Below are 13086 nucleotides of genomic sequence, written 5' to 3'. Positions count from 1 at the left end.
GAGAAGAATTTGATAATTAAAAGGAAAAATTATAATCCTATGGCCATTAGCATCCCATTATAATAATCAAGCGTTCTTGGAAGATTAAACTCTATAGCCTTCTACAAATCCGTGAAGGATAATAGAAGTCAAGTAGTAACTAGATTAAAGTAAACATCTTCACAGAGAATGGGGTTTCATCAGGTGATTTTCCCGAAGTCTCCCTCCATTCCTTTTTACTACTTCTCTATGGACTTGACACTCCCGTTAAGGAATCATTTATTAAAGGATTTGTTTTACTAAGTTAACCATATTAACTATGCTTTGAAAATCTAAATTTGACTATCAAACTTTATGTAGTTACTTAATAATGAGGGTAATATTGGAGGAAGATAATATATCTCTCTTGTTTTGCTAAAATGGACAAGTAAAAGGGAAAAGTTATTTTCGGTATAAGGGAGTAGTAAAAGGGATTGGTATTTAATAGCTGAAAATAGTAAAAGCATGTGCAATATTTTCCCACCAATTTGGCTTTTTAAACATTTCACAAATACAATCTTAATTAAGTTCATTACTTAGTCTCTAAGTATAAGCTAGGTATTAAAAGAGCTTAAATCAAATCTGCAAGCAAACTATTCATTTAGATTACAACGGGTACCATATGATATGCATAAACCAGCGTATTATCCAGCAGCACCAGCAGGCTGCACGGAGAAGGAATCAAAACCTGTAATTGTATACAATAGGTCACCTAAATCGCCGAACATTTCCTGCAAGAAAGCATGTAACATTCTTTATTAGTTTTTTTTGTTTCAGTAGTTTGCAGGCAGTTCCTCTAAGAAGTAACAACCTGATAGCCAGTTGCTTGTTCAGTGGGTGCAAAAAGGTGAATATTTGTGAAGTTAGGCCATGTCACTGGGTGATATGGGTGAATATGGGTGCATTTCTACCCCAAAATATTGTATATCTACAGAAAACTAGCACCCATTGTCGTAATAGAGTCCAGACAAGTACTAAATAATTTAGAGAAAACACGTTCGGGCGAGGAAGTTATCTACAATCTCATGGTGTGGTAGAGCCTCTCATCGCGTGGTCTAGCGGGATTTAGTAGGCTCAAAAGACCATCATGCTTAGAAATTTTCAAAAGCAAAGCAAGCTTAATCTATGAAAGTATGAAACCATATATCTAGTGGTCTTTGAAGAATTTAAGCAAATACCAATTCATTATAATCATCAACTTTAAAGGTAAAAGGGAGATATTGATCTCAATCAAACAAGCTGAACCACATATCATTCTTTGTATTTGGGAAGTAAAATTTTCAGAATTAGATACAGGATTACTCCAAATATTATATTAAGCTTTATGCAAAGAGATTTTTGGATAGTGATACCCTTCAATAATGAATTTGATGGATTATAGAGCCTCTTACTAGAGGGTATCAATGCCATATAACCACATCCTATTCCCTAACGACACCAGCGCCATGAATCATAGTTAAATTACCGGAGGCAGAAGGAAGTAAACCAAATACCAAAACTGCAAATTCATCTAAAGGAATTTTGCACCAAGTAGCACTATCAAAGAGCAACAAGATGGATGAAAAACCATCATGTAATAAGACAGTGCAGGATAGACTGGTTAAATTTTGTTCAAGAAAAAAGAGTTAAAAAAACCCGAAAGACAAAATAAAATGCAGTATGACAAATAACACCTAAGAGCTTACGAAAAAAATACCTATGATAAAGAAAAGCAGGATAACTGATTCGCTATTATACAAGGGTGCTAACAGAACCATTTCAGCCAGCAGGTGCAAATTGCAGCTATTATATCAAGACTTTATGCACCAATAAATGATCCAAACAATGTATTGTCACAAATTTGTTTCCCATATCAGCAAAGGGTACATCCACCAAGCAATGCAGGTGAGCGACAACTGGTCAGTACTCTCCTCTTCCTTGTACGGCAACTCCTGTTGGCATCAAGATAGATAAATAAAGTTATCTAAAGCTAGTATTTTGTAATTATAGTATCCATATATTCTCCTAATATAAATAAAAAGTTCATCATATAAATGGAAAAAGGTCTAATCACATGGCATGTGTGAGCTTTGCTTATATTGCATACTTTGACTCTGGATAAAAAAGGGAAGTTGTGGTAGGTTGATAGCCAATGTAAAGCTAACCAATGGATGATGTACCCTTAAAAATACATAAAACATTGAGACATGCTTAACCAATTATATATTAATTGGCAGACGAGTGTGATCAACAGGGTACACAAGATTTTCTTGTAAGTGATGTCAACACTCAGAGAACTAAACAAATGAATCACGTGACTTCATATTAGAAAACATACTTCTACTACATTACTGAAACTCTACTTGACAGTTTTCACCCCTCCAAATGTATCTATAATAGCCTGAAGGATGGGAAAAAAAAATCTCAATAGGAGACAGCAGCTAATTAAGTTTTAACACTTTACTACTTTAGAACCTACATTCGCTAGGAGTTTTGATCTTGTCAGATACTTATTTGCAAAAAGTAGGGAATATCTAGTTCTACAAGAACTAATTTTGTTTTATCAAATTGGATTGAGACAAACATAAATGGAGTGACAAGGATAGTACGGATTCATAAAGCCGACACAACTTGCTCGGTATTACGGCATAGTCATTATTGTTGTTGTATTTTTGTGTAAAATTACTATTTAGCGTTACTTGGTTTTTGATGAGGACCATTGTGATCATTAATAAATTATCAAGCAAGACAGCGAAATTGACTTTATCACAATGAGAGCTACTAAAATCATCAGAAGATTGTAACTGAGTAACACTGAAAAAGTAAAAGGCAAAATGCCAAGAAAAGTTTCTTATAGGGGGATAAGTTGGCATGTAGACAACTTGCTGAGGGTGACCAATCATCATCTGATGTCCATACTGAAACCAAAGGGAGAAATTTTAAGCATTATGCAATCCACTTTAATATAACAGGCAGAATGAATAGTGCATTGACCAAATCTCTCCAACATTACAGGCAAAACAACCAGCACGTACAAAGAGAAATAATCAAGATAATGAAGAACCTGAGGTCTATTTGGATGAAAATACGGATGTGGTGCAGGGGTACCTTATGGATTAAATACAGCAGTATGTCCAGCAAACGATGGACCAACCTGCAAAATGTATATGAGCAACAATTAACAACAGAACACTACCACCCCCAAGGAAAAGTGGCTACTATTCTTTACACTATATGCTACTATTCTTCTCACTTTATGCTACTTGACTTCTTCTATTTTGTCTTGATGGTTGGAGTTTAATAGCGTACAGGTAAAATCAAAACTTGAAAAGAGATTCGATTTTAAAACTTATAATAGCTTTGAAATTGTAAGTTCACCATGTAATTAGAAAATAGGTGATTTATCTTCATCTCAACATCCAAGGATGATGCTTTACAGCTAAATATTTCCATGGCTTCATAAAAGACTTCATTTTTGCAATAGAAAGTCAAAAAAATTATGTCAAAATCGTAGAAGAATACACTAACTTAAAATCCCCAAATTGAAGCAATTGAAGTACAAGTTTGAGAGAAATTAAAGTGCAAATTCAGTCTTACTTTTTAACACAAATTGAGAGCTGAAATTCGATCTGACTTTCCAACACTAAGAGAAATTGAAGTGCAAAATAAGTCCTAATCGCAAATCGAACTGCAAATTCGGTCTGAAATTGAATTGAAAATCGTATATGGTTTATGTTTAACTCACCAAAAAGCAATCTACAATCTGACGGATACCGACAAGTATTATTCCGACAAATATCGAACTGCTACAGTTTCAAATCACATTGAGCTGCCATCGGCCATCAATTTTTGGGTTATATCAGAAGAATAGAGCTTCTAGGGTTTCAAGTGCGGATAACTAACTTGATAATAGATCTATTATCTATGGTAAATGGATCTATTTTTTATATTTCTTAATTTCTCTATATATTTTTATTTTAAATTTATTTATGTTAGTTTTATCGATATTCATATTTTGGGAGTGATGAATATCTAATTAAATTATCTTTCGTAAGTTTTTTAATAATATTATTTCATCCATATTTTATCTCCAATATTTTAAATATTCGTAATTTATCATTTTATCCTGTAGTAATTGCAGAATTATAGATTTCTGTATAATAATTTATCTTAATTGTACTATAATGTATATCTAATTCTAAATTTTCAATGTTATTTATTATCTTATGTTGTTCTTCTCGTAGCGAGTTTTTAAAATTATATAAACTATTACATGTACTTTTTTCTAAATTTTCTAAGATTTTTTCTATCCATATTAATTTTTCTTTTAGATTCTCCATTATTTTTCTAATTCGGTTTCTATAATTAATTTCTTCATTTAGATTATCTTGATTTTCTCTAGTTTTTCTGATGTATTCTAACATCTCTTAATCTGAATAATATCCATCTGGGTAATTATCTAGGTATAACTGTGCTAAATATCTATAATTTCTATATCTCTAAGTATATATAAGATTAAGACTTTAAGATTATCTATCATTTAAAATTGATTAAATATTTTATTATAATATTTTGTAGTTGTTTGTTTTAGTCTTAGTAGTTCTTGCATATTTTCATTAAGAAATTCTATGTATTTTATATCTTTAGTTTCCATGTATTTGGCTAAATTTACTTTCATTTGTTTTTCTATTAACTGTATTTTTCTCATATATTTTTTCAAAAATTCTAAATATATGTAATTTATCATGGTAAGTATTTGTAAGAGTAGTTAGGTAGGTATGATATGTAATTTATTCTAGTCATATAATATTTACCAAATGCTTTTTCTAATATGATTTTTCTTATATCTACTACTTTTATATCCTTAAGTACATATAAAATAAGTATTTTAAATTTGTTTACCATTACATCAGATAAATAATTATTCATTTTCAAAATATTTCCTTCAATCATGTGCATAACAAAATATGGTCATCTTAGATTACTATATACTAGATTATTCTTAAATAACATGTTCTTCGGTCACTATTAGCATGGTAATCTGGATACTTTTCCCCTAAACAGCACCTCTACTCTGGTTACTCCCCACCACAGCTTCTTGCCTCATTGGTTTCACCTTTAGGATGACAAAGTTCTTAAGGATTTTTCTCCTTTTCCACTTTGCTAATAAACTTCTTAATATATTATTCTTCGAATAATTCTACTATAAAGTAACTAATATGAATTTATTTTATCATACCATGATTGTTGGGAATTTTGAATTTAGCTATTCATAATCATAAATAAATATACATGTTCGGGTAGGTTTGATATCTCTAAGGTTTGTTCCTCCATAGGCTTTTTCATTGAAATAAATCTATTTTTTAATAACTAAGCAAAATATTTGTTGTGGACAAGAGAGAGAGTTTTTGCTTCAACACATGAAGGCTTGCGTTCTCTGCTGCCTCCTATGCCTCTATTTATAATCAGAGAATGAATAATTTACATAGTTCTAATGCTACAAAAGAAAAAAGGCTATCCTAATATGTCTTTACACGTTTCCTCTATACATTTGTCCTAAAAAGACAATTACGGTGAAAGCTAATAAATGAAACAAGAAAAAGTCAAAAAGGCTAAAGTTATTTACATGATTCACATATATTTCAAAATTAGCTTTTTCTTTTCTCCATATGTCACTTTCTTCCTTTAATGCTTTGTCTATTTTTGCTCCGTCATCTTTTTATCTTTTGTTCGTATCTGTTGATTTTTTTATCTTCTTTCCTGCTGGCATGCTTATCTTCTTGATTCTTTTATTCTAGGCGAACTTCTGGGATAATATTATCTTCTCCATTACATCTCGTACATTAATGGTCTGGATATTTGTGTTCAATTATCTTGCAATATCTTGTCAATAATCCATCCGAAATAAACCCTCTCTTAATTGCTCTTGCAGTAGATTATTTTTTTGGGTTAAGTAATGTCATTATCCATTGTCTAACATCTTCTATATCTGCTTGTCGTAGTTCTTTTAAATTTGAATAAATCATCTAATGGTCTCTTGAATAATAGCTCCATATTGGATTTCCATTGGTATAATTATTTGCTAATTCTTGAATAATTGTAGCTAGTCCAATGAGTCGTTTATTTGCGTAGAAATCAGGTATCTCGATTCTGGGTATCTCTGGCTGCTGCATAATATCTTCCGGTATAATCATATCTCTGGTTAATCTTATTTTTACGACTTGTATAACTGGTTTTATTTCATCGTATAATATCTCTGCGGGTGCAGTATAACACTTTATATAAAATAGATTTCCTTTGGTTATTCTTTTATAGGTGGTGAATATTTTATGTAATTCTTCCATAGTTGTTAGTTCTTCTCCGTCTTGGGTATATATGATATTTAATAATTCATAGTCAAAACAGGTTTTTATTAAGCTTGGGTTGGTTTTGGGTAGTGCAATTAGCTTGTTATAATCTTGTAATTTTAGGGTTATATAGTTTGTGTTTGGTTCTTTGATATTTGTAGCTCTGGGGTTAAGGTTTAGGAAAGTTTGTACTCTGTAGATATTTTCTATGTATTTTTGGGCTGTATAGTTGTAAACTTTTTTATCTTGGTTCAGACTATCTTGGTATGTGATAATTTGTGGGGGTGTGAACAAGGGGTCTTTTTGTGTTTTTGGTATAAATGGTTTCTCAAATATCTTATTCATATTCATGTTCTGATATCTTTGACTACTAACTCCTCTGCTTGTACCTGCAGAAGTAGATTAATAAGCGTTATGGGTTTTATGGAGTGTCCCATGGTCTCCTTCTAGCTCTGGAACTTTAATGTCTTCCGATCGACATAGCTCTGCACACTGCTGAGTTTGCTGATTTGTAGCTATACACTTCAGTTTAACTTCATTAGTCTTTAGCTTTTCTATTTCATTACACATACTGTCCACTTTCATTGAAAGCGTAGTTAGGGTGTTGAGTATTTTTTTTAGAGTATCCTCTTCTATTATATCAGTCTGTGTAGCTTTGTCTTGATATGTAATCTGCAATAACATTTTTGTTAGTACTAATTACTTCAATTATAAATGTGAAATTTAATATATTCAAGACTAGTCTCCGAATTTCTTTTGTTGTAACTGAATTTTGTATTTTCTTTGTTAACCAACAGCGTACCTATCCGTTCGTATAATAAACTTGTTATATACAATATATGGCTCAAATGCTAACAAACATTTATATAATGAATATAATTCTTTCCTATTTATTTCCCATTTTATTTCTGTTTCATTGAACGTACCTGAGTAGTATCTACAATGGTGTTCTAATTTTTCTGCTTCATATCAGTATTTAAGTACTCCTCCGTAACTATATTCCCTAGCATCTGCTTCTACTATATATATAAATTTTCTATTTTCATCTGAAAATTGTAGTTTTGGTAATTCTTTACAAAGTAATTTTATTTTCTGAACTTGTTTTTTATCTTCTTCATTATAATTATATTCTACATCTTTTTTTAATTTTTTCTGTAGTGGTTTTAAAGTTTCTGCTAATTTTAGAATATATTCCCTTACTTGGTTTAATAATCCTAAAAATGATTGTAATTTCTTTTTTGTATCTAATTCTTCTTTCGAATTTATTATTTTTTGTACTATATGTTGTTGCATTTTTACTCCACTCTTATCTATTTGTATTCCTAAAAATTCTATCTGATTTTTCATGATTTCAGCTTTCTTTTCACTTAGACTTATTCCCGATTTTTCTATTATATCTATAAATTGTCCTAATAATTTTAAATGTTCTTTTTTAGTTTTTGTATATAATAATATATCATCTCTATATACTATACAATTAGATAATTGTTTAAAATAACTATCCATGAAATGTTGATATCTACCTGGTGCATTTTTATATCCAAATGGTAATACGTTCCATTCATAAAATCCTTGTGGTACCGTAAATGCAGTCAATTCTTTAGATTCTTCTTCTAACTTTAAACGGTAAAATCCTGATTTACAGTCGAATTTACTAAAATAATTATATCCCTATATTTGTCTTATTTTTAATATCTTATTTGGTATTGGATAATTATATGTCATAGTTTTTGCATTTAAATTTCTATAGTCAATAACCATTCTACTCTTTCCTCTTTTTTGTTCATTATGTTTATTTACTATAAATACTGGACTATTATGTTTACTATTACTTTTTTGTATATATTATTTTTCTAATAATTCATCTATATGCATTTTAAATTCTTTTAAATCATCAAAATTATATATTAATGATTTTTGGGTTATTATGCTATTTTTATCAATTAATTCAATTTTTATAGTAGTTTTATGTTTTTCCCATCCTTTTAATGGATCTTCACTATATAATTGTTCTAATTTTTTCTTAATTATTTCTATCTTATTTATTGAAAATATAGTTATTTTTGTTTTATTTATCGAAAATACAACTAGTTCTACTGTATCTTCAATATTTTTTATATTTTCTAACTTTTGTGTAATTTTTTCACTTCTTTTTATCCAATCAGTTTTCTTTCTTATTTTATTATTAACTCTTTTTGCTCTTACTTTCTGTTTACATGGTGTTGTAAACCACCAATCTGTTCTAGTTATTATATGTGGGTATAATTTATCTAAAAATAGCATTCCTAAAAGTATATCTTTTGATGTTAGTTCATAATTATAAATTTCTTCTATTGTTAATATCTTATCTCATACTTGTATTTTTACATTTCTAGCTTTATAAGTAATTAAGCTTCCTTCATTATTAAATCCTTTAACTATAATTGGTGTTTTAAATTTATCCCATTTGCTTTCTGGTAAACAATTATATCTACATAGATTAGCTTCTGCTCCTGTATCTATCATAGGCGTATAATATCTACTGTAATATCCTTCTACTACTATCTTCATTAATACATATATTTTCATTTTATGCTAAGGCTCTTCTTAAGAATAATTTCTCTGTGTTATATGTTAAGGTTAATTGTGTATGTTCTATATTATATGATTTTACTTGTTCTAGCCATTTTATTCCTAATATTATATCTGCTTTTTACATTTCTTCCTTTACTTCAAATTCTATTTTTATTTTTCTAATTCCTATTATTATTTTTTTTTCTGCTATATTTTTACTATTTATTAAGCTTCTTGGTAGATCTGGGCATATATCATTATCAGTTTTTATTTCTTCATTTTTTACTAGATATTTTGCTATATAATTTTCTTCTTGTCCTGTATTTAAGAGTATTAAATATTCTTTTTCATTTACCTTTCCTGTTATGTAATATTGGTTTAAATTATTTGTTGAATTTATTTCATAACTTGTTCTTTTTTATGAGCTTGATGATTCTGGTTTTTCATCAGCTATTCTTTTCGTTGTACTTATTCTATCATTTATTATTTCTAAATTTTCTTCTATATCTATGTCTCTATAACTATAATCATTATAATCTATTGTTTTTACAATTTGTTCGAATGGACTTTCTACATATAAATTTTTGCATCTTGCTGTAAATATTTTACTTCCTGGGGTTAATTATATTCCTGATATTTTCCAATATAATACTAATGATTTATCTATATTTTTATCTATTACCGCTACTGAATAGTTTGCACTTATTATAAATTTAAATTTTTGATATATGAAATTTCCTTTTATGGCAGTTATTATGCTTTTTTCTATAGGTTTTATAATTCTATCATCAGCTAAATATAATTCTATTGGTGTATCTATTTCTTCTCTAAAACATGCTTTTATTAATATCTCTGTACCTCCAAGGTGTACATATTTTATTGAGTCTCTACTTTTTATATCGTTTATCTCTTTATTAATTATTCTTTTTGTTACTAGTAGTATACTAGCTTTACCTTTTGCATATCTACAGTCTATTACATGTTCCTTTTGGTTTACCACATAATATTCTTCTTTTTTCTTAGTAAATAGATTTCTTATTGTTGGTATTTTAAATATTTTTTCTACACTTAAGTCTAATTCTTTTCCTTTTATTTCATCAAATATGTTGCTGTCAAATATTATTTTTTGGTCTGTTCCTTCATCATTTAAATATTCTTCCTTTGTTATTATTTTTATATTTTCTTCAGTCATTTGATTCATCTATTTCACTATCTATTTCATTATCTGTTTCATTTTCTGAAATTTCATTTATATTATCCTCACTTTCTAATTCATAATCTATATAATCTATCTGCATATATTCTGTATTTTCTATTTTTATTTCTGATATTTGTTTATTTTTTGGATCTTTAGGTAATTTACAATCTCTAGCTAAATGTCCTAATTTTTCACAATTATAACAAGTACATTCTTTTATAGATTTCTTTTTTTTATATGGTCTTTTGTATTTATAATTTTTTACATAATATTTTTTTCTTGGTTTCTTGTATTTATATTTTGATTTTTTATATTTCTTATATTTCTCATGTCTTTTTCTTTTCTTATAATATCTTTCTTCACATCCAAATTGGGGTGCTATTTTATCTTTGCAACATGCTAAATTTCTTATCAATGTTTTTTCCATTTTTAATTCTTCTCTATATTTTTCACATAAGTTTCTATACCATTGTTGTAAAAATTTTATTCTTACTCCTAGAGTATCTACTATTTTTACTTCTTTCCAACTTTTTATTATTTTTGAACTAAATGGTTCGGGTAATTTATTAAAATATAATTTTCTTATTTCTTTACTTTCTTCTATATTATATGCTCTTTTATAATAATATTCTTTAAATGCGCAAGTATATTCATCTATATAACACATATTACATATAGCTAATTTTAGCATGAAATTCCTATTTGTATCTTTTTCTTCATTTTGTTCTTCTTCTATTGTTGTCATACTACCAAATTCATCTTTTATAGTTGTTTCATATTTTTTTAATAATTCTATAGGTGTTAGTTTAGTTGTTGTTGATGATGTTCCTTCTGTAGGTTTATTAGTTCTTAATACCTTTTTACTATTTTCAGTTAAATTTGAAAACCATGATTTCACTGTTCCTATTAGTGTTCTTTCTATATATTTTGGTGCATCTGTTATGTTTATATTATTATCTAATAATTGTTTTGTCATATATCCTATCCATGATTGTATTGTTTTTTCTGTATCTATTACACAGTCTAAGTCTAAAAAGTTATAATTTTTATTAACTATTTATTTTGGTGTCCATTTGTCATATTCATTCTTTAGATTATATCTTTTAAACTTATTCTTATAATATGTAGGTTTTCTTATTTCTGACGTTCTACGTATTATATTTTCATCTTCTTTTTTATCAAGAGTATTTATTTCTGTCTTAATATTTTCTAAGGTTTCTTCATTAATTACTTCTTGTTTTTCATTGATTTCCAAATTTTTTGTATTTGTTAATATTTCTGTATATGTTTCACTATCTTCTGAATCATAATTATCTGTCTCTTCAATATCTATATTATTTATTTCTAATTCCTTGTTTTTTATTTCTTTATTATTTATTTCTAATTGTTATTTAAATTGATTTATCTCGTTTAGTAATTTTTGTTCTTTATCTTTTTCTTCCTTTTCTTTTTGTCTTTGTTCATACTTTTAACATTTGTAGTTCTTTTTCTAATTCAGCAATCCTACTATTTTTAGTTTCCTCTATTTTTTGTATTTCTTCTGTAGTTTGTTGTTTTATTTTTTCTATTTCCTTTTTCCTATCTATTTCTTCATTTTCTCTTTCTATTCTTACCATAGCTATCAATTTATCTTCTAATTTTAATTCTTCTTTTTCTAATATTAGATATAAATGTTCACCTATTTTCTTGTATCTTCTTCCTAGATTAGAAAATACTATTTTTATTTTTAATCCTTCGTGATTTTCATATATTTTTTCATCCATTATAAATTCTTCTTTGTTCATTTTATTGTAAATAGTTCATGTTGATATATGTATTCTAAACTATCTATTTGTGATTCTAATTTTGATATTTCATCTTTTTGTGTATTTATTGAGTTTTCACTAACTCCGGCAAATATATTATAATATAGTCTTTCTATTTTTATTTTTAATTCTTTACGTTTTTCAGAAATAATTTGTTTTAGTTCTTTGTATTTTTGTACTTTATTCATTTAAACCATATTTATAATATTTTGATGGATATCTAAATCTGATTTTATCATAATTAGGTGGTATGTGTCTCATTCTTCTAGATTTTAAATGGATTATTAATTTTGCTTCAATACTAGATATTAAGGTAATTAGGTAGGCTAATCTTTGTGGGTTTTCTTTTGTTTTATTTAGACTTATATATTCTGAATAATTACTAATTAAAGATTCTTTAATTTTTCTAAGAGCTTCTCTATTTTTAAATGGTCTTCTCATAATTAATCCAATAATAAAATCGCAAATTGAGAAATTTTGGGCTGTAACAAATCAGAAGAAGAGAGCTCCTAGGGTTTAAATCTCAAATTGCACTTCGTTCCTCCTCTTTCCACAATTGTTTTGGTATGAAAAATATTATTTCTGTGAGGATAAAGGTTTTACGTTACTTTTCACTGTTACAAAGTTGCTAATAATATTTGTGGAAATTTTTTGGCAAAAATTAAAGAAGCCGATACAATAGGCATATTTTTACCCATTAAGCGTTGCCATAGATATTTTATGGCAACTTGATACGAGTACACCAAGCTTAAGACCATTCACACGTAGTCAAGCTTGAGAGTTGTGTTCTTGACAACCATTTTTCACCCTATGAGTACACCATGATTATTGTGTTCTTGTTGTTCTTCACGTCTTATCCTATATTATTGGTAAAAGGATTTGATCACATCACTCATAGACTTGACAACCACTTTTCAACCACTTTTTCATATTTTAAGGACCTTGTTTTGAGGAAGTAATACAAGTCAAGTCTCCCCTTTTGAGTTTGAATTTGAAAAAGAATCTAAGACTTGTGCTTCCCCTCCAATACCAATCTCATCCATTCCAAATTGTGAATTGATAAAAACTCCAAATTGGTGAATAAAATTTGTTTAGAATCGGGGCCAATTGCAGTCTGCCACATCATCATTGTACTGTCCACACATTAACTTTAAACTCAAATTGGGATTCTTGGTTTCTAATTGTT

The 13086-nt window shown here is 28.1% G+C and overlaps 1 long non-coding RNA gene across 2 annotated transcripts; it reads right to left on the bottom strand.

Annotated features, from left to right (window-relative positions):
* Nucleotides 1-6: 6 nt before the first annotated feature.
* Nucleotides 7-3916, bottom strand: LOC107863370. 2 transcript variants are annotated; one of them, XR_007053136.1, is made up of 3 exons: nucleotides 3743-3916; nucleotides 1715-3151; nucleotides 7-749 (listed from the first exon to the last, which is right to left on the bottom strand). It is a non-coding gene; the product is annotated as an uncharacterized LOC107863370 (long non-coding RNA). The 2 variants fall into 2 exon arrangements; XR_007053137.1 differs by having other exon boundaries at nucleotides 7-706.
* Nucleotides 3917-13086: the final 9170 nt, after the last annotated feature.

Source organism: Capsicum annuum, chromosome 3 (assembly GCF_002878395.1).
Source record: "Capsicum annuum cultivar UCD-10X-F1 chromosome 3, UCD10Xv1.1, whole genome shotgun sequence".
Classification (NCBI taxonomy): domain Eukaryota; kingdom Viridiplantae; phylum Streptophyta; class Magnoliopsida; order Solanales; family Solanaceae; genus Capsicum; species Capsicum annuum.
This window is presented reverse-complemented; position numbering and strand designations above follow the sequence as displayed.